The following is a 23,349-nucleotide window of genomic DNA, read 5'->3' as shown; positions in this document are numbered from 1 at the left end:
CCGGGCGAGGGGACAGAGCGCAGCCCTCAGGGGAATTGCGGCACCGGGCGAGGGGACAGAGCGCAGCCCTCAGGGGAATTGCGGCACCGGGCGAGGGGACAGAGCGCAGCCCTCGGGAAATGAGGCACAGAGGCCACCGCGACCCCAGAGCGGGCGGGCCGGGGAAGCGCCCCGCTGGAGACGTGCCCAGGGTGCGGTCCCGAGCGATTTCGCTTCCGCGCCTCCCCGGTCTCTTCCCTCCTGAGCCCTGCACGGAAACTCCCGCTCCGTCCCGTCCCGCAGGCTGTCCGGGGAATCTCCTCCCTACGCGTCAGTGAATGAGGAGCCTCCCCGGTGTCTTCCCCTTGGCTCCTGCACGGAAACTCCCGCGCCGTTGTGTCCCGTTCCGCTGTGCGGGAATCCCCTCTTTCGGCGTCAGTGCGGGTCCCCGAGCACCCGCAGCGCCGGCCGGGCGCGGGGTGACCGTCCCGGGGCCGCCACCACGAAAGCCGCGGGCGGCGAAGGCGGGCGGCTGGCGGGGCACGGCCGGGCCGCCAGGGGGCGCGGCGGGGCCGGGCCCGGCCGCTGAGGGCGCCTCAGGGCGGCGGCCGGCAGAGGGGAGCGCCGCGGCCGTGCCTGCCCTCGGAAAGGCTACGGCCCTTCCAGCTGCAACAGGCGAATTTACCTCGGGTACACACTGAGAAACGGGGGCTTCACTCTCTCAAACGTGCGCAGACCCATTCCTTTTTTGTTTCCAAGACCACCAGTCCAGTTGCCCTGAATCTGTTCACAGTAATCCACCATAATCACGACAGCTCCATCATCCTATATGTAATGGGTTTAATTTGTATCCATTATTATGGCATCCAAGTAGTCCTCAATATTCATTTCTCAGCAGTTTGAAGAGAGGTAGAAGTGCTTCCATTCCCATGTCACAGGTGGGAAGTTAAGGCACAGGCAAATGAAATGCCATGTCTGTAGCTACACAATATGTAAAATAATACATACTTTTTACACATGTAAAAAATCATATCCTGAAGCCCAAAACCATGTACTGAATTCCTCTACTCCTCTGTCTGTTGAGAGTTTTACATATAGCAATAAAAAAGTTTAATGTGTTTATTTGTAAAAAAATGTAACTCCTAAGCCACAAACATTATCAAAATACATTCATTTTGAATTTAATTTCTAGATTCTTGTTGCTGCAATTCAAGTTCAATGCTTGATCTCAGGTAGTACATCAAAATAATGGTCAGAGAACCTGAATGTCAACACCTGGTTAGCTCATAGCGAACAGAAGGAACAGCAGTGGGAATGCAGAAGACAGTAGCATGTTCTCATGTACAGGAGATTTACTCCCTGTGCACAGCACACATCTGAAACATAACTCCAGTGGCAGAAACTCAAGGAAGATGTCATGGATATTTTATTCAGAAACTTCTGAACACATCCCAGTTCTAATCATCTGGCTCTTTGTTTTCAGGACGTTATCACCTGAAATCTCATTTCTTTATTTTCATTCTCTTGTCCAGAGCAATTTGTTAAACACAGAGCAATTTCTCATCAGATATCTCCAAAGTATTTCCTCTTAAACCAATCTGTCTAAAGTTCTCCCTACAGCCAAGAAACCACGTACCTTCACAAGTATTCTAGGTGTGTCTGCAGGCAGCCAAACCAGTAGGCCTGCAGCTGAAATTCCTTAAAAAAGCCAAACCACAAAACCCAAACAAAAAAAAAACCAAGAAGGATTTAGTTCATTACTGTCTTTGTCTGTACAGTAATGTGAAGGGATGGGTGTAGGAGCAGTGCTGTCTCGAGAGGCTAATGCTGAGTACAAATAAGCTACCAGTTGACTAAAAGCTAAAGAACAGTTTTTCTCAAAAACCAAACTGTTTTTCAGCTTTATCATACAGTTCCTCCCTCTTTTCTAATCCACTGTAAGGATCTAAACATGAACAGTGTATCCCACAGAGCATGGCATGAATAACCAAAAACGTATGAAGAGTTATGATAGTAAGGATAGTACATCACCATAAATGATATAGCTGTTACAATACTATAGGTGTGAGTAATTTAAAAGTATATCGTGTAAGTGTGACATGATCTTGCATTATTCTCTACTAATCCACTTTACTTTTGGTTACGTGGGGGTTTGTTTTGATCCTTTTTTATATTACCTGATCTTAATATTTTATTCTGCTTAGAAAAATGGAAATTGTTGGCGATTGCTGATTCCATAAATAGAGCAGCCTATGAAAATAATGGAGGAGTTAAGGAAATTCAAGTCTTCAGTGTTGCTGGGGAGATATCCATCTTCTCTCATCACATTTATAAAGGCACAACTATTTTGTCTTTTAATGTTTCAGATTAGAGAAAGTACATGGTTCTCATGCACTGAGAATAATTTATATGGGAAAGAGAAACTAGAAACTAAACCAAGGGAGAGTGGAAAGATAGGCACCAATGGGACTAAATATACATTATTATCATTACAGAGAGGCACCTTGTATTTTCTCATTCTTAAATGGCACTAGGGTGTGGTGACTGGAACAATGTCCAAGTATTAGGACAGAGGCAGTTTTAGTACCTGAAGTTTATGTACAAAATACCTATCAGATTACAGTGCAAAAAGAAACATAAGAGCTGTGTGTAGTATACGGTAAGCTGACATTTGAATGACATCAGTGACTCTGAAAATTTTGCAATGGAAACCAGGACATTTTTTCCTTGCTTTCTTTTGTGATTGTTACTTTATTATTACTAGCTGTTGCTAATTATCAGATGCCTACATAACTTGCTTCAATACCTGCAACCTAATTTAAGGAATGAGGGATATATTTGCAGTAATTATAGCATAAACTATGAGCAAACTAGAGATTCCAGAATAGCTGTAATGCGTAACACTGGATGATTGCTTTAAAACATCACAGCTTCCAGGTTTCAGCAGCATAATTGAAGCCGAATGCCACAGGATGCAAACATTGATTACTTCCCTCCACCCCCTCAGCTTTCTGCCATTATTAGACATCTCAAAAAAGAAGCTTTATGATTAAGTCTTTGTACTACTAAAAAAAAATAAACCACACACAGACAAATCTGTAGGAAATTAAGGAACTGGAAATGGCATCTATTCTAGTTATGTGATAGAATAGGTGGATGATTATAAAAGTGAGCTTAGAAGTGCATTCAGCATTATTGGAACAGAACAATGTGACTACAATGCATTTTCATGACAATGACATGCCTACTCAGTCTGAATTTGTGATGAACATACCATATTCCTGTGTTCTTCTTCAAGTCTCCATGCAATAGATCACTCAAGTAATATTAATCAGATGTTCTATTTTTATATGGATGCCACCAAACTGCTTCTTTCAAGAACCTGAAAAATGGGGTGAACTTAGCCATAACTTGGTCCTTTCTGATAACTGAAACAATTCCAATGTCTGAAACTGAACACAGCACTGAAACAATTCCAAAAGCCTAATGTACACTGCAGTTTGAGAATTGTTATATCTTTCTTTCCTGCCGTTGATTAATATAGTTAATTTCCTGCTTTGCTAGTGCTGATTGTTTCAATCCATTGAACAAAGACAAGGAATTTAGCATTTGCTGGTACAAGTGGAACCATCAGTGCCACCATCACTGTTGGAACCATTGGCAAGAACCGTGGCTGAACACAGACTGCAGGCTTTAACCATCTATAACAGAACATGCTGATGGATACATTCAGTCCCTTTATTTTTCTAGGATGAACTGTCTCCTATAACTTCATCATTTTGTGATCTGCTTTCAAAACACACAAATACTGATGAAGCTCTGTTTTTGTGAAATAAAGTCTAAAGAGGTGTCAGACTCAGAGGTTAGACATAAAGAAAAACTCTCCACGTCTTTCAGGGTTTCACTTTAAACACTACTTTTTCAAGGACTAGTGTCTACAGTCTCACAGGTGTCAAGAAAAATACATTTCTTCTTCTTAAAAAGTATCTGGGTCTTCTGTGTTTAAAAGCCTTTGAAACCTCTCCTCGCTGTCTGCATAAGAGCACCTCTGTCGTGAGGACCCAGAAAACCTTGTCACCATGGCACAAGCGTGAGGAAGGTTAGTGAGTCATCAGTGCAGAGACAGCTAAAAATTTCACCCTTTCTGTACCATGATGAAATTAGTAATTCTTTAGTTTGTGTACCTCTCTACTGTTTCCATGCAGAAGAAAATCACAAAGTATAAATAACACTTCTCCTCTTCATACACACAAAGGACAGCTATCCAACAAATAACCTTGTCTCACTATAGTATATTCACTTACACTAGAACTATGTTATGTATCAAAGTACCTTTAGCACTAGATAATTTTCATGTATTATTTCAAATTTTCTTCCAGTTTGATCCAGGCAAGAAGACAGAGATCAGCAGCACAACCATAAGGTGCCTTCCTGCCACATCCTAAGTGTTCTTCCATAGAACCAGGTTAAGTAGCGTCAGTTCCTGACACAATTTTCAGTTAGTTCAAGAGCTCTTCAAAATGCCAAAGACTGCTGAAACATTTTCATAGTCATTGAGGAGGTGTAATGGAATCCATTTCACATCTTACACCTAGCACTGCATAGTAACATCTCTATGAAAAGAGGAATTTAAAATCTACTGAGCACTTTTTCTGGCTCTCAGAGTGAAGCAAGTAGTGTGGAACTCAAGTTCTAAAAATGTGGCTTAGGAGTATTTTTAGTACAGGCTTTTAACTGTTAACAAAGTCAGATTAAAGTTCAGAAGTTCAGATTTCATTTTAAAGGACAAGGAAAACTGATTAGATGTTTTTGGGTAAAAAAAGTATTATTCATTTACCTTCAACTAAGCATTGGCCATCCAGATTTCATTTGTGGACAGGCTGCCAGAAAAATGTCGGGATGCATTTTAAATAAATTCTCTAGAAAGACAGTTTATGACTGGCTCATGGTAACAGATAATTCCAGGTTCTGCTAAACTAAGTGTTTACTATGGCAGAAAGGATGGTAAGAAGAAGATTGTCTGCATACAATTAATCTTAGAAATTCTAAATAACAATGTTCTTTTTATTAACATAAGATTAGACAGCCCCAAAATGAAACCTCAAGATGTTTGTCACAAGATCAGCTGAACAATTCAGGAAAGTATTTTAGTCTCAGAAGAGGTAGAGGAGAATCTACTTCTTGCTCTTCAGTTACTTCCCATGTTCTTGGACTACTCTTGATGGCTGGAATTCTTTTTTCCTTCCCTTCCATGCCAAATCACTTCTAGGTCTTCCATAATTCTAAGAAATATCAGCTGATTTGCAGAAAATATTTGTTTGTTACAAATCTTTTAGGAATAATATGTTTCACAGTTTCTTTCTCTGTCTAATCTCGGCCCATATCTTTTCCCTCAGCATGCTTCTAGAATATTCATAAAATCAATGCCAACATTAGCAATACTTCTTGGGAGGCCAAGTCTTCATATGTAACAGTTGCTTTGTGAATTTGGCTAATGCAGAAGAAATTAGCACATAGCCTCTACAATTTAAAGGTATGTTATCCAGTTATTTTCTTCATGGCAACTAAAGTCAAACTCCGTCTTCTAGGAAAAAAAATCATTACAGCATTTCTGAACCCAACAGCAGCAGTGCCCAAACTGCTACATCCTCCTCCATGACCAGGGTGGTGGCTTCAGTACTCATGCACGTGGCTTTGTGTATTTCCTGATAACATCAAGGACATATTGGGTCATGCCATTTTAGGCATGGAAGAAATCAGTAACTCTGCCAAAACAGACACAGATTTAATCTTTGTGAGTAGACTCCAACACAAATGTCAAGCACCAATTGCTTATCTATTACCTACCTGTAAATATTCAGACAAATGTGTACACGGTGAGGGGAATGACCTGGACTAATCTGGATAAGTGTTGGATCCACTGCTTGTCAATAGTCACACACTTGAACTCACATAAATAAATACTCTGGATGATATATCAGATAAACTTATCATTTCATCTTCCCAGAAGGATCTCTGTGGAGTCAGGGTAACACCACATATTCTAATTAGCCAGCAAGAAACAAACTCAAACTTTTCTGTCAATTGCTTTTTAACAGTTTCTTTCACAAATTTCTCAGTGTAAGCCAAGATAGTGGAATTTCAGAAAACTTGTCACCATATGTGCCCATAACATTTCTATGGCTTCCTCATTTGGAAAAAAAAAAAAAAGTCGTAGGTGTTTCTGTATTCCTTCAAAGATCAGTGAAATCCCAGCACATTGCCAGGTACCTCGATGTACTATTTTTCATGCAGTCAAGCTTACAGTGAAGCTCTGTCCCAAATTAATTTTGAAGGCTGTGTGTAATTTACTTTATTGACTTGATTATTTTTTTCCCCCAAGATTGTACTTGTTTTGTGGAAGAAACCGACAAATGCCCTTTGGGCAAAAAGAGAAGATGGTTCTATTTCCAGAGAGGAAAAACCTCATGGCTCCTTAAGACTTTCTGTCATATTTGATAATTCACTGTTAGACACAGAACCAGAAAGCAGAAGCCTCTCTCCCACACAATGGGTTCCTATGGTCTGGGTTCTAGAGAGAGGAGGAATTGTGTCTGGAAAGATTTGTGAAATCGTGTGAGGGTATAAAACATTCTGTTTCCCAGGTGAAAGATTTTCTGAGTGGGTAACAGATCTTACCAGTACTATCTGTGATGTTGATTTGACTTCTGCAATGGATTTTGTGCCTCCACCTGCAAGGACTCAAGCAGCAACAACTGCTTGAGAAATAATAGGAATATCATGAAACACCTCCACCCCCATAATTATCAATCATTAGTCCTCGATAGGAGCATCAGGGTCGTGTGCTCAGTCTGACAAAGCAGACTGTGATCCATTTAACCACTTTGGCTTTCACCTCCAGGCAAGGCCTCAAGCAGTAGGGGCTTTTTCTTCAGCTACTCACAGAAAGTTTATCATTTTTAGATAAAATGCAATTTTCTGAGCTACTCAGTGTGGTTGGGTACTACAGAGCCCATAGTTTTCTCCCAGTGTGCAACCAGACACCAGGTTTCTCTCAGGGGAGGAGCTGTGCAGTGACCTGGGTTGCTCTGCCCCTCAGTGTGCCTGGCTATTTCCTACACACCTAGGAGATCTCTGCAGCAAAAGGGACACAACAAATGTGTATTTGTTGTTGTACACAACAAATTTTGAAGAAATACAATTACTGCAGGACACTGTCTTCTTTTTCTTCCAATTTACCAGAAGCAAGCTCCAAAGTTACTATACAAACTCTCAGAGAAGCTGATTTTAATCACTCATGACTCATTTATAACTATGAATTAAATTTTCCAGCTTTACAGCATTTATTTTGATTGCATTTGATAATGACAGTTGCCATCCTAGATACCAAACACTAATTTATGATATAGGTTAATTTTGCGTTATTAATGAACTATCAAAAAGGCAGTGTGACTTATAGTACTGACATTTAGCAAGTCACTAAAATATCTAGAGAAGAAGACCTTCAGAGTTTCTTCTTTTCCTTTCAGAAAACAGAAAATAACCGCAGATAAAAAATTGAATTTTGTAAGAATATTTCTTTTTTTTTCATTCTCATGTATTCCCTCATTCATGAATTTTAATTTTATATTATTTTCCATTCAATTAAAATACCTTAAACAAACAGTTAACAGCATGTGGATTGTCTTTTGGGAACACTGTCCATCAGATTTTTCTCATTTCATGGCAACATTCAAGCAATTAAGGTTTTAATGAGGCTGAAAATTTCCAGCCCAAATAATGTAATGAGTTTGACTATCTTCCAGAACAACTGTGGCACTAATGCAGGAATGCATTTAACCATGTGCTTGAATTCATAACTGTGTTGTTGGGCAGCAGCTGTCTGTCTCTTAAGTGAGGTGTAAAGCTCACTCTTAACATTTGCTGATCTTGAGGGGTTCATTGCAGCATTGCTTTGCCTGTGTGAGAAGTACAAAGTACAATAGTGCCATTTTTTCACATGTCATTCTGCTCTCTCAATGTACTTACTCATATCCACAAATTACTCAAATGAGACCTGATCCATTACTTATTTTCAGCTTTAAAATACTACTAAAGATTGCACAACATTTCTCAAATGGGTGGTAAATTAGATTCTGTTACTTAACAGAATATGAAAAATTAAACTGTATCGGCACCATGGACCGGGCTGTGCGGATGAGTGTCAGGACTTCTAATTCTGTATCTGTGGTAAGTGAGAACCCTTCATTTCCTCTCCTTTTTAGAAGGTGTCCTGGGGTACCTTTATGATGCTTGTGTTATCCCCAGCTGTCTGTTCTGTCTGTGCTGGGTGGAAGTTGTGCACCTGTGGGGCAGGTTCTGGAGCGAGGGGGAGCAGGAGCGCGCAGTTGATTCCCAGGAGCTGCGCTCTCTGCTCCACATTCCCGCTCCTGCTGCGCTGCCTGCACGGACAGACAGCAGGACAGAGCTCTGCTCTGCTTCAGCTGGGCTTAGCTAGCTGAGGCAGAGACCTTCCCTGGACTCTGGCTTTTCTTTTTCTTGGAGCTGTTCAGCCCTGCTCTGGACTGAACTCCCAGAAGAGCTCCAGGAGCTCCCGCCTGGGCCCAGCAGGGCCGGGGCCGCGGCCTTTCCAGTGCAGGAGGGACGGAGAGGAGGCCGAGCGAGCCCAGCTGCAGCCACAGCAGGGGCTTTCTGAGTTTCCATCTCTTCAGAACAGCGAGAGGCTTTATTGTTTAATATAAGTTCATTTCTTATGCTTGTGAATGCTTTGTTTGTTAAATTAACAGCTTTTTTCCACTTTCCTCCAAGGAAATTTTTCCCAAACCATTTGGGGACCCCATTCAGAGGGTTCTAAAGGGACCCCATTCAGAGGCTTCTCCCCAAATTTGCCCTAAACCAGAACAGAAGGGTTTTGCATCCTGATAAAAACATTATTTGTTTTCCTAAAATGACTTCATGCACATTATTTATTCGACTGTGAAATAAACAGTCATCTTCAAAAATAAAGAACTAATTAGTTTGGGGCAATTGCCAGATACCAGCAGCATACTTTCCAGAGCCACAGTAGCAAGAATTCTATGAAAATTATTCCACTATTTAGGTAACCATAGCACAGTTTTCTTCAAGTTATTCTACAAAAAAGATGCTGGTTTGCTGCCAGCACAACCAGTATTTGTCCCAGCTGAGAAAGTAACTTCATAAACACTTCAATTTTTTTTCTTCTGGTAGGAAAAATAAATAAAAAGGAAACAAACCACCAAAGAATTCTAAAACAAATTTAAAGAAAAAGTAAATGGCCAATTTTAAAATTGTCACATGGACTTTAATTCCGAATGTGCTTCAGAGATAAAGACAAAACTCCTTGAAATAAGAAAAAAGTTTTTTATTTGAATAGTGATTCCCTGTTTCATATTTATATGTTTGATTTAAAATTTAACTGTAGACACACAAAAAAATAAATTAGCTAGTTCAGTAGCTTTTAAAATGGTAAATTAACTTTACTTTGCCTGATTAAGAGAAGGATTAGAATGATTCTTAAACATATTGTATTTTAAACAATCTAGGCCAAATTCATCCTTAAAGGAACTCAATAGAACTGAAATGATCAATGAACTAATTAACCCTCTTGAATTTAACACATAATTCAGTACAAATTAATATTACACTTTAAATATTAACTTCAGGTCCTTAATTATTTACAGTTTTGGTGTATCTTTTCCATAGTGGTATAATTAGCATAGCCATGTAGGGATATATAATAGTTTTTGAAGACGTTTGATTGCAAGATATATTTTGAGTCTAGTTTGTGTGTCTCCCAAGAAGCATTATAAACTTTTGAAAGGGAAAGGCACTAAAAAATCTTTTACTGTTGAAAGTGTCTACTTTTTTAAAGCCTTTTGGGAAAATATTATAGAGTTTTCAGCATTAATATATATGAAGAACAAACTTGGGCTCCTAACACTGGGGTAAACTCCCTACACATAACTGGTAATTCTACATAATACTACACTACATTATTGCTACACACAACACTAATCCTGAGTCCAGTTTTAGTGTAGGCCATCCTTGGCACAGCTTCCCAAACAGTCTGTGAACTTGACATGGTAAAAGAGTCTCTCAGGCTGCAGAAGCCAAGCCATAACCATCTTCTGCACCATTGACTCATGTCCTCCCCACAGCCCTTGGTGATCCTAAAAAGCAGACACCGCACAAGAATCTGTTTTGCATTACTCTTCAAAATTTAGATATATATTTCACTACACAGTGAATCTTTGCACTTCACATTTACCTCATTCTTTATATTTTCTGAAACTGAATTTCTGATATTGCCATTTTATTTTATCTTTGTAAAGCTCTCTTAAAATATGCTGTTCCTTTTATAGTTGCTTTCCAAAATAAGCTTCTTACAGACATTTGCTATCTAAATCTAATTAATTAAATTTTTTTTTTTTGTAGTAAAGGAAGACAAATAGGGTGAGAAATGCAAATACTAATGCATATCACTTCTCCATCAAAGGCTTTTTCTCCCAGTATTTTTTCTGAGAAATTGCATTTGCAATGCAAATGAAAAATAGTTGATATAGAAAAAAATGGAAGATATACAGCTTTATTTCATTCTCTTTTTTTTGATGTTTTGATGATTTCTAAATGCCCCTTCCTCTTTGCAGAGAAAGGCCTTTGAAACACAAGTATCTTATTTTAGAGCTGCAGAATTGTTCAGATTTTAACTACTCATGTCCTCTTTGGAGTGGAATGCATATACTTTATTTACAGTCCCATAGAAAGAAATACTTTCATGATCTATTTGCCATGTTGAGGAATGGATCAGATATGTAAAAAAGGTCTTACAATGAAAAGGGACAGGTTCAATTGTATAAGCAACACTATTGTTGCAGACTTTAAAATTGCAGAACTCATCTAAAAATACGGAACTACAACTATAGAAAAAAATACTATCTTTTCAAAACCACTTGCTTAGAATAAAGTTAAAAATGAACAGGATTAAATTATGATGTAATGATTTTTTACGTTGCCACTGCTCCATGCCAGTGTTATTACATAAAAGTGAATTCTGAGAACAATGTTGCATTCAAAATCATGTTATAGGCAGGAAAGAGAACACCTTTTATGGAAGCCAAGAATTTATTATCAGTCCAATGAAAATCTCAATACTAATTACAATACAGCAGACAGTTATTTAGATTTGTCTAGTCACAATAATACTTCCTGTTACAGTGCAAATTATCTAATCAATTCAGAATGACATTAAAAATGGAGTCAAAACAGTTGTACAAAACATTCCTAGTATCTGGCTCTGCTCTTGGCCTCTGCTCTTGGCCTCTGCTCTTGGGCTCTCCCATGGACTTTCCTGTTTGGTCCTGTGTTTGATGGCATCAGCACTGCTTGAGAAAAAGAGGGCTCCAGCAAGCCATCAGCACCTCGTGCCCTTTGCCAGGGCAAGTGTGGTGCTCATGATGGATTTCCTTCTTTGCTGAAAGGAGGTGTCTGATGTTGATGGTTTCTTCCTCCCTACTATGGGAACCCTCATTTGGGGCATTTTTCCAAGACTGGTCCTGTGAGCTCCTGCCTCATTGCCCTGCAACTCCACTTTACATCCAAATTTACTGTGTATGGTGAGCTTTGCTCTTTCAGCCCTTTTGGCTTTGTCCAGCGCTCAAACTGAATTTCCTTATCAACCACAGGTGACTTCTTTACAGCACTGGGCTCCCCAGCAGGAGGACATCCCAAGCACTCTCTTTTCACCCTCTGCTCTCACACTTGGCATCCTGTACTCCCGTTTAAAAGATCTCTGCTGTCACACTGTGACAATGCTCCTCCGCACTGCACTGTTCTGTGAGGGTCACAAATACATCATTATACACATAATAACTACCTGCTACTACTATCTGTAGAAAAATTCTAATTGTCTCTCTTTTCCAGGTGTGGGTGAGTATGTATGTTCTAGTTAAGATGTGTGAACTTCTCACATCAGCTCTTACATTCTTCTTAAAGGGAGAATCTGATAATTTGGACACTTCAAGATGTAACTTGTAGGGACTTTGGTACTTCTGGACTTGGTACTTCAAATTCTTTTCTGACCAAAGTAATGCAATAAATGTGAAACAACTAAATCACAGCAGAGAGTTGAAGAATAGTTGGCACACAGTTATTATTAATAGTTCTCTGAATTCCCTTTGTGCTCTCCACTGTCTTAACACTGCAATTGTCCCTGCCTCAAAGAGATTAAATTAGGCTAAGGTTCAACATGTGAATTTTAAAGATAACTTCAGAGGATGGGTAACAGAGAGCACACAGAAAACAAATAATGCTGGATAATTACTTCTATTGATAAAATCTGTGAATGGAGACAATGCAATGCAATACATCCAGATTTTACTAAAGGATTTGATTTAATTTCTCACCAAATGATGTGTTGATTAAAAATTAGCACTATACAAAATGAATGCTGCATATGCTAAAAAGAATATGATTCAGAAAGTAATTCTAGAGAGCATCTGTAATGGATGGATCAGGATCAGTTCTATTCAATGTATTTATCCTCTACTGGGAAACTTCAACAGATAAAACATAATGGAGACCATTATAAAGAAAAGAAGTAGATCAATCAAGTGATGGGAATTTCATGGTAAAGCAGGTTCCATGGAATAATGGTGCAGTGTAGTTCAATGCAAACACAGGCCTATAAGATGCAAAGATATGGATCATTCACTTAATATACAAAGCCCTGTTTTAGAGAGCAGCATGTTGAACACAAAATTGGAGACAAGATGGATAGCAGCTTTAAGCAGTTTATAGTGCTGTAGAACAGGAGATGAGTTGTAGCCCTGCCCCAAGCACAGGCTGGCCACGAGCTGCAGATACTGTTTTCAAGAGGCCTTAGGAAATACAGAACAGGAGTCTGAGTATCTCAGGAGAATTAAATAAATGCACCTAAACCAGGAAAATTTTTCCCCATTGGCAAACAATATTTTGTACACATGAGTTTAAATAATAAAAACTTTTAAGGGATTGGCTGCAAGACAGCAAGGAAAGTACCATTCCTGAGAACATACTGGCTGCAGTCCAGTCCTCTTTTAATCATCTCCCTTTTCATCACATAATCCACCTAGTCAGGAATCGAATTGCTGTCCCAAAAGACAGAGCTTGGCTGGTGCTGCATCAGTTTACCATGTCACCACTCTGTGCTGGCTGGGAGAAGCCAGGAAGGCCCCTGTGCTGTAAGCTGAAGTCTGGATCTGCACTCGCAGCCCCTGGCCGCTGGGCTGGCTCGCAGCTCTCCTGCCAGCTGTGCTCCCTCCAGGTGTCCCTGCCAGCTGTGCTCCCTCCAGGTGTCCCTGCCAGCTGTGCCCTCTCCAGGTGTCCCTGCCAGCTGTGCCCTCTCCAGGTGTCCCTGCCAGCTGTGCTCCCTCCAGGTGTCCCTGCCAGCTGTGCTCTCTCCAGGTGTCCCTGCCAGCTGTGCTTGCTGCCTGCAGGCTGCAGAGCTGCTGCTCGGCACTCCCAGCTGCAGGCTGCTCCCATGTTTTGCTGGATAATTTCACTTGGGGTGTTTCAGCTCTTAGGGCAGGTTCAGTGGTGCACAGGAATGTGCTGAAGTCATTGCCACAGAAAGAAGAGTCCCCAGATACTATCTCTTAAAGATAAATTCAGTCACTCCTTGGGATTATTTTTGTAAATTCTTCCTACTTCAACAATTTACTGTAGATTTGTAGGATTGTCCAGGATTTTCCCATCCCTATACCTTAGCAGATTTTAAGAGAAATGTTGTATTTCAAAATACTTGTGAAACATAAATATGTTAAAGCCTGACGTGTTGTCTGTTGAAGTCAGTAGTTCCCACTGTTCCAGAGGTGCCCAGAGTGGGTGTATCCTACACCACAGCCTGCAGTTCCCAAGGAAAGCCCACTGGCCCCCGAGGAGCTTACCTGGGCAGAAATAAAGCCTAGAAGTTAATGCATTCCACTACTTGCATGTAACAGAGAAAACTGCAACAACATGCTTGTAAAAGTAATGCTCCAGATTGTGGGTTTGAGGTTTGTTTTTGGTTTGGTTTTGTTGGTGGTTTTTTGGGGTTTTTTTGTTTGTTTTTTTTTGTTTTTTGTTTGTTTGGTGGGGTTTTTTTTGGTTTTTTTTTTTTTTTGGTGGACTGTCTCTCTGCAAGAAATTGTTTTCATTCCTTGTTTTTCTTACAGCTTCAGCTACACAGTTTGAACATCCAACTTTTGCTGTCTGTAGCATTTGCTGTAGTACTGAAACAACAGGAGAAGAGCAAACTGATGTTAGGCAACATCAGTAAGACTGATCACTTGCCTATTTTTGGCTGGTTGTGAGAGCAAGATTAAGGAAGCAGTTATCCCAGAAGCTAACCATTAATGGCACCCTGCAGTGCTACTATAGATCACTTAGCTGAGCCACCAGTTAGATGGTCATTGCTGTCATACATACAGGATGCAAATATTTCCCAAATGCAATGCTTAAACTATTAGCCTTGCTCTTCACTTATTCTTCAGATAAATTTTAAAAACTCAATTTCAAACAAAATTTAAAAAACAGAGACAACTCTCAAACTAGTCTAAGGGATTGTGTGGTAGGTTCCCTCAGGCTAAAAGAACCACAGTTTGAATGGGAAGGAGGAAAAGCTCTAAAACTACTGTTCTGTGAACAGCTGTGCTATTCTGAACAGTGCTAACAGGAAAACCATGGCTCACTTCATGTCTCCTAAGTCCACACTCACGCACGATTATTGTGTCCCTTCCTGTCTGTTCACAAAACCTTTACAGTTTATAGTGTGAATAGCATAAACTGCTTCATCTTTGTGATTGGTTTTGCAGTGTTTCAGTTAACATTACTTTTTGCAGCACGATATGTTTCATGCTGAAGGACAGTTTTTGGAAAATGTGGCCTCTCACCTGCTGTACAGACTGGCTTGCCTGGGGCCTTCTGGGCATCAATTCCTTGGAACCATAGGACCAACCATCTCAAGGAGGAGCTCTCCCTCCTATACTTTCTTGGAGACTCATATAGGGGAAGAAAATTCACAGTGAGATTTGCTATTCAGTTCCAATATGCTGCCTGATGACCTGAATAGCTGCAATTTAGAATCAGTTGAAACTCCTTGGATGGAAATCTTCTTTTCTGGTATTAAAGTCTACAGAGGAGGTGTGCATGTGGGAATAGGTGTCTGGGCTCCTGCTGTGATCAGTGAGAGCTAGCAAATGCTAGCAGTGGAATCCAGGCTGGGCTAGACCCAGCCAGATGTAGGAGCCTGCTTCAGTGTGGGTGATGCACTCTGGGGGTGCCTTTGTCTGCACTGGTGGCAAGGGACACCCCTGCTCATGTCCAAGTCTGGGCTGCAGAGTCTGCATTTAAACAGGAAGAGTCTCACTCCATCTCTTTTATTTCCTGTGTTCAGTAAGTCCAAAGAAAGCAGAGCACATAGCAATAATCCTGCAGCAATTTATAGTCATAAATGCTATAAAACAAATAGCATTAAGAAAAGGAAGTGTAATAGGCTTGACTTGTTAAACATATGCAAGGATTGGTTGCATAGGAACTAACACATAAAACTCATTGTAATTGTGTCAGTTATAATAGCAACCACAGGGAATATAAATTTCATGCTCTCTCTAAATTAGCCTCTTCTGTTTTCTAGAGGTGGAAAAGAAGAAACCATGAAGAAAACATTTGCAGTTCAGGGGTGGATTGTGAGATCTGCTTATAATAAGATAATTATTGCTTTTTAAGGTTCAGCAGAAGATATGCTTATTAAGTTTAATAATGGCTCTATTAAAAACACAAAGCCAAATAATCAACAGTTGTCCTGCCTCAATAGAGTAACAATTAAAGGGTGTGATGATCTGGAGCAGTAAAAGGAATAACAGCAAAGTAGACAAAAGTGAGAGAGAAACCACTCTGCTTGGAAACTGAGTATTGCAGAACAAAAGGCTATTAAAGAATATCTGAAGTAACCCCAATGCTTACAGTAGAGACTATTTGCCTAGTCACTGAGTATCATTAAACAAAAACTGAAGTCACATTTAAAAGCATACTGCTTTTTCTCATAAATCAACATTTCAGTAACTGCTGATCTGACCTCTGCACCTCAAAATATCACAACTGTGTTATACATGCAGCATTAGGAGTTTGAGAGTTGATTTATTGTTCCATAAAAATTAGCAGTAGCAGGCTAAATTGATAATGCAGAAAGAGGAGCACTAGGAGTATTTTAATATTCTGCTGGTAGTGCTGGGTTCACATTGTCCTTCCAGATGTTAGGCTGAAAGTTTTTCAAATTTCTGTAAGGAATGAGATTTTGCAGAGGAAAAAAAATACAAATATTTTATCTAATAGTGGTTTCATAATCTCCTATAAAATCTTTAACAAAACATCCTGTTATTCCATATTTATTGCCAGCTTGACATGAACATTTAATGTGCAAGTCTATTTGTCTATTTTATGAATATATAAATTGCTACTTTTTCAAAACAGAATTCAAATGGGTATCTGCAAGTGATCAAGAAAGAAAGAAAGAAAGAAAGAAAGAAAGAAAGAAAGAGAAAAGACTCATAGCACACACGAAAATACTGATGTCTGGTAAATACACACAGAAGAAGATCATCATCCACACACAAAAGAACTCTTGAAGACATAACAGTCATCTTTAAATTGTTGCTTCATGGTTTGAAACTTCCCTTGGGTGCTGTAAGGCAGGAAGTGTCTGTATCAGATAGGCAAACAAACTTTTGGCATCACACTGGAAATGCTGTTTTAACTTCCATTGCTTTTCAGCTGCCTATAAATTCCAGACATTTTAAGCTAGAGTTTCTCAAACACATTCTCCTTTTCTAGCCTCTAAACCTCTATGATCACATGAAACAAATTAAGAAATAATGAAATGCTGCATAGTTTGTGCACTATATTATTTTCTTTTATGTGTTACTAAAAGAATTGTTTCTTTTCTGCCATTAAGTACAGTACTTCCAGCTGCTTGATCTAAAAACACATCAGTGTTATGAAACTGCTCTTTTGTCTTTTCCAGCTTGGCAATGGCTCAGAACAGCTTTCCCATCAGACTTTGCCTGTGGAAGGAAAAAGAGAGGAACATTGCTTGTATCTTCAAAATTATTGTGTGAAGTTTTATATATATATACATATATATGCACATATGCATATATATAGATCCTGTAATTGCCATGCCTTTTATCTCAGCTTTCTCAGATTTATTCTCCAGAAAGCATAATCAGGTGGTGAAAAAAACTGATCAACACCCTTTCACAAAGCAGAGAAAAGTGTTTCTTTCCTTTTTGCTTCCTCTGAATTCATATTGAAATGTCTATATTTTATCTGGGCCTATTTTCTTTTTTTTTTTAATACGAGGAGTTTAGAGACCTTTTATGGATAATTGAAAAGCAATTGTGGCATCATGGTCTATGAAAGAAGTACTACAAATCTATGATCTCAACTCTTGATATAGAGGGAAAATGCTCCAAAATGGCATTATTACTGCTTGGAGAAAATATTGGGACAAAGATTTAAAGGAAAAGGTTCAAAGAGACCTAAGAGGAACTTCATCATCCACCACCATCTATTGATAAAGAGAGGATCTGGAGAAGGCAACTAGCAACAGAGAGAGTATTTCTCACAACAGTTTTAGTCATGGTTATTCAACCCCAGATGTCCTGTTAAGTAAACATCTCACTTGGCAGACACAATGTAGTCTAATCATTCCTGACCATGAAAGATCAACTAAGAACAATATCTGTGGGGACAGCATGAAGTAAAAGCAGGGCCCAAGAACAGAAGGGGTAAAATTTTGAGCAGCTTGCCTGATGTGAGCAACCTTCCAGGTGTGAGTTCCAGCAGTGTCCCAAAACACCAAGCTCTGCACTTTGCAATCTTGTTTGATAAGTGAGAAATAGATTGCATTTCATAGAACTTCTCCAGCTGAGAGGCCAGATAATTCCTGTATCTGCAGGAGTTTAAGATCAGCAACACATTTAATTTCTACACACCCTCATTATCTCCCCTCCACACGTGTGTTTGTGTGGGGGAGAGGGAGGGAAGGTGGGAGGAAGCAGTGTAGTCCTGAGCTGTCAGCAAGAGACTGGGAAGATTTTTCTGTATGCCACAAGCTCTGGGCTCTGGTCTCACCAAAAGAGGAGGTGGGGCTGCTATCAAGTGCCTGCAAAATTGCATGAACCAAGAAGGAGTGGATAGAGCAGAAAACTTAGCAGGAAACTTTGCTTTACAAATACACCCCAAAGTGGTTTTGGTACATCCCTGAAGCTCCATTATATTTGAGCACAAGCTACAACTACAACAACCTCCCAAGCAAAGTTCAGTGAACAGAAAGGACACACAACTCTCATTACTTTTGGATTTTTTCCCAATTGAATCTTTCTGTGTGGTGAAACTGCAAAAATCTTTAAAGGGTGTCTACACAATCCCTTCTGGGTCACCAGGAAAAGCCTCACCATCTGTCTCAGGCCTGGAACTGCTCAGAATAGCCCCAAGGCTCCACTCCTGCTCTCCATGCAGCTCTCTCTGCCTCTGCACTCTCAGGGCTTCTCCGGCTGACTGCATTGCTCCCAGGAAAGGGCATTTTCCTGCCCTTCCTCCTTCATGGCTTTCACTGTGCCCTGACCGTAGCAGCCAGGACAGTGCACAGGAGTGTTTGGGGACCTCCAGCTTTGCTGTTTGGAACTGTGCTGTCTCCCAAAAATTCACAGGGCTTGCTCATTCCACTGAGAGACCAACAGGAGAGGACACTGCACTTTTTTTTTTTCTTTGAGATACTTGTAGGATGACTTCTTGGTAGCCATGGGGCAGTGGCTGCCAAATCTGTGGCATGACCTAGGAGCATTGCTAGAGCTTATACAAGCAACAGTGCTTGTTTTAATCCCTGTAGTTTGTTAGTCCCTAGAGAGAGATCCCATGTTTGTTGGCACATCCTCTGGCAGCTCAATTTCCCTCTTGGGATGGGGATGTGCCCCACAAGAGAAAGCCCTGGCAGTCTCCTTCCCTCGGAGCCCAGCAGGTTCATCTCACCTTCATTTCATAATCCTGCACCGCAGGATTTGCATTTTTTGCATTTGCAGCGAGCACAGGGCAAGTCTCCAGCCAAGGTCTCTCTGTGTCACTGCTGAGGCTCCAGACACCTGCCCTGTGGATCCAGGAGCAGGGAAGCCAAGGTGCCATTTCCCAGCCCAAGGTGCCACTTCCCAGCCCAGGCCGTGGATCCTGGTGGGTCCCTGCCCTGGGGGGCATCCCAGGAGAGGCTGCATTCTGGCTTGCGTGATGGTGCTGAGCCCTCATGTCTGACTGTTCCTGTATCTACCCCGGTCACCAGCCCACAGGGGAAGCTGGCATTCGTGGAGGTCACACTCACCTTTGTGTGCCACAGCAGCAGCTGTGGTTTGTGCCCCTGGGCAGGGCTGGGGGCCAGGAACAGGGTCACTGCTCCCAGAGCCAGGCACCAGCTCTGCTGTGGGGCTCTTGCCTACCTCATGCACACTCTAGACCCAGTGCTCTTTTTCACCTTTGTTGCAGACCTGTTGGCAGCATGAGTGGCAAATAGTCCCTACATGAGAATGGCAATGAATTGTTTTAATTTTCAGGCAGATTCAGGTTCCACCTGGTGACAGGAAAAATTAATTACTAAACCTTTACAAGAAGTTATTCAAATATATTCAAAATATATTACATATCAGTATTTACCAAAACATCTGATAATATCAGTGATATTTTATAATCTTTGTAGCTATGTGGAGACCTCCAAAAGCACTGACTTGTCACAGAAATCTCCATATGTTTTGCAAAAAATCTACAAAATGTCCTTTCATTATTCATAATCGTGAACCCAAGAGAGACTGCTGTGATGACTTGGCATGACACAGGCTAGGGATACAGTTCCAAAAAACTCCTGAATTACTGAGCAAGAGCATTTCTTGTAGAAAAGCATCCAGTTCTCTTTTAAAAATTTCTACTGCAGGAGAATTCACCATAGTTCTTGAAAAGCTATTCCAACAATTAAAATATCAGTGTTTGAATTTGCCTAATTTTTTTAACAGACACCAAATCTTACCTTTGCCAATTTCAAAAGCTTCTGCCACTGCATTTCTGCCCCTGTAGGTACACTGAGACTCTCATGGCACTGAGCCTTCTCCTGGCCATTAGAAACAGGTTGAGCTCCACAGTGCATTCACAAGAAAATGCATTGTTTTGCAGCCTTTCAGACATTGTTGTGGCTTTACTTTGTGGTAAGCTTCTTTATTTCAGTATATTCCACATATCTCTGACACCAGAATGGGACAAAGTGTTCCAACATGATGGTACCAGTATGACAAACAGGTGAGTTGTAACATCTCTGCCTTTGCTTTTCTGTATTTCTGAGGCTGCTCTACCTCCTTTTTGATTAAACCTTTTATTGGGAGCTCGTGCTCAGGTCCAACAAGCTCCCACATCTCCTCCTGTGTCTCCTTTGCTGTAGCAGAGTCACATCTTCTTTTGTCTCTTCTTCATTCAGTGCTTGATCAGGCCATATCAGAACAGATTTTTATGTCTGGCTTACTGAGCACAGCAGAGCCCTCTGTGCCTGTCCCCTTCATTTAATTTGTTCTACTTCAGCCAGTGTAGCTGATTCATGCTACCACCATCTTTTCATGTTACACAAAATAAACCTTAAATTAACAAAAACCTTTTGCAAGAATGGACAGTGGGGATCCTTTGAGATTAAACCTAAAATCATCCATTTTTGATGAAAAACATGAAGTGTACATGGAGTAGTAGGGAGAATGTTTTATTTTTCTTTCTCTGCAGAAGAAAAGCCTAATGACATATTCTTAGGGGTCAGTGTACCTTGGCTGGTGAATTTCTGTGTTCTCTCTATGGCTTTGTAAGGCAGAAGCATAGAATCACCATGGTTTTGAAATGCAAAGTAAGATTTTTCCCTTTACATTTCAACTCCTTCAGATTCTGAGGGACTCAGCTGGTGGGTTTTATGGCTAACAAAGGCAGGATGGAGAAAGCAGCTGACTACCAATGCTTTTAAATCCCAGCCTGAGAAGTTCTCACTCCACTGAAAAGCTGCAACAAATATAATCCAACACTTGAGGAAGTTCATTCTTTAATCCAATCTAGTCTTAAAAGACACTGAATTATTTGTCTGTAGATTCTTGGGTTCACCTCATACCACTTTTAACAGGTGATAAGTATTTTTTTTTGAAGTTGTTATCCTTTTCACAAGAAGAAAAAATAAATTTTTAGAATGGGAAGGAACAAGCAGTGTAACCAGAACTTCAAAAAAGTGTAAATTATCCAAAATTACACCTGCACCTCAATGCTCAGAGAGGATAAATAGCCAGATACACATGTGGCCACACAAACTATGTTTTTCTTTGATGTTCCTATTGCAAATGCTGACCAAGGGCTGTCTTGCTTACATTTATGAAATAAATATGTGAAATCAGAGCCCAAGGCAGATCTATTACTGACTAGTGATTTCCTGTTGTGTTCACTGAAGCTACAAGGCACAAAATAACAAGAAAGGAATAAAATCCAGGTTGTAATACAAGCATGAACAGCATATTGATGATGGTAGGAGTGTATTTTTCTCCACTTATTTTACTAAGATATATCTGCAAGTGCCAGCTCAGTCACTGATTTCACAGAAAACTTGTGAGCACTGGCTGACTCCACATGTTTATCTATCAAAGAGCTCTTTACAGAAGTGACATCTCCAACATCTCCATTGCTTTCCAGCCACATCTCCAGTTTCCACACCAGTCTCCTTTTTTACCATTTGTCAGCAAATTCACCACCTCCCTTCTCCCAGTCCTGCTTTTACCCACACTGTAAGGCAGATTAGAGAGAAACCCACTGAACCAAAAAGAGACCCGCTCACAAACCAACCAAATTCTGTTCCCCAGTCCAGGCTAGGGTGTTTACAAATTTGCTTTCTCTAATACATTGGTCTCTTGCTCACTCTCTTTGCTCTTTTGCCATGGTCAGGAAGTAACATCCTCACATTTGGAGGAAAACTGAGAGCAGGTACCTCTTTGATGCCCTTGCTGCAAAGACACATGGAGGAGTTGGATTCTGCACAGACTGGTCTGCTTTATTGGTCCCCATCCATCCCACACTGCCAAGCCATGCAGCAGTTTTCTCTTTATGTCTGCAACGTGCTCGGGGTGAGCAGGCACGGGGCTCTCACTGGCAGAGTGGCCAAGCCCAGGACAATGTCTGTGGCCAGCAGCCTCTGGACCTGCACCTCCTGTGCTGCTGGAGGCCCTGCTGGTTGCCCTGCTCTGGGATCTCTAGTGCAGAGCCATGACACACAGAGCAGACACACCCTCAGGGCCTCTGCTGTTCCTCAGGGTTGTGCAGCAAGCACTGCTCTGTCTGCCTGCCTGCTGATGGTGTCTGCTCCAGCAGAGGTTCTCCTGCTTTCCTCTGTCCCAAATACACAGCTCTCACAAACCCTGCTAGCATCATTCCTCTGCACAAGGACCTCCATTTGCCAAGCCCCTGGACTCAGAGTGGCACACTTCTCAAGTGTTTATTTCATCAAGGACTGTAGTCAGGTGCTGTATTCTACAGCAATGAAGATGCTCACTTGATCTGTCACCTTGAATCCTCCTTCACCCCACTGCCCATATTCTGCTCTTCCTCAGCCCTTTCTCACCATCTTCAGCTAGACCTTTTTGTAGTATCTTGCTTTCTCCAGCATCTTCCCACAAAAAAAAAAGCTGATGTGCAAGTTGCTTTCTCTGCACTGTGCAGAGCAAACTATCTCACATCAGACCTTACTGCAACCAGCACAGACTCTGGAGAGACCCAAGTCTTCAGGTTCCTCCACAAGACCCAGCTCACTTTGAGAAAGACATGCCCAGGCTGCATTTCAGGATGGGGAGAAAAAGTGAGTGATCACTACAGTTGCACATCTTGTAGTCCGAGACAATGGGCTGATTTTTTAGATATGACTACGTAATAATAATATAATATTATATTAATATTTATTAGATTATATAGTATATGTATTGCATATTATATTAATGGCAGGTTATGTATTGGGCTATGGAAATTAATTGGTTGTTCCTTCTTTTTTTCCCTACCATAGCTTTGAAAAAAACCCAGCAAACAGTGTATGCTGTGTAGAATATGGTCCCATTAAGAACATTTCCTAATATTATCTCCATTTGTGGTGAGACAGAATTTTCAGGATGATTTCTTCTATGCTATTTTGATCACACATCAGTTTATGTTAATACTCACTAACTGCTATTGAAACTTTTATTTGAGGAATACTGAGTTACAAATACTACATAAAAAAAAGATCAGTCATCAGTCACCAGG

At 40.7% G+C, this 23,349-nt stretch overlaps 1 long non-coding RNA gene across 1 annotated transcript; it reads left to right on the top strand.

The window, feature by feature from the left end:
• The first annotated feature begins 66 nt into the window (after positions 1-66).
• Positions 67-7,083, top strand: LOC135301735 (uncharacterized). The gene is made up of 4 exons (XR_010363461.1): positions 67-4,078; positions 4,359-4,444; positions 5,376-5,512; positions 6,362-7,083. It is a non-coding gene; the product is annotated as an uncharacterized LOC135301735 (long non-coding RNA).
• The last annotated feature ends 16,266 nt before the right edge of the window (positions 7,084-23,349 follow it).

Source organism: Passer domesticus, chromosome 5, assembly GCF_036417665.1.
Source record: "Passer domesticus isolate bPasDom1 chromosome 5, bPasDom1.hap1, whole genome shotgun sequence".
NCBI classification, from domain to species: Eukaryota; Metazoa; Chordata; class Aves; order Passeriformes; family Passeridae; genus Passer; species Passer domesticus.
The sequence above is the reverse complement of the archived record's forward strand: the minus strand, read 5'-3'. Positions and strand labels throughout refer to the sequence as shown.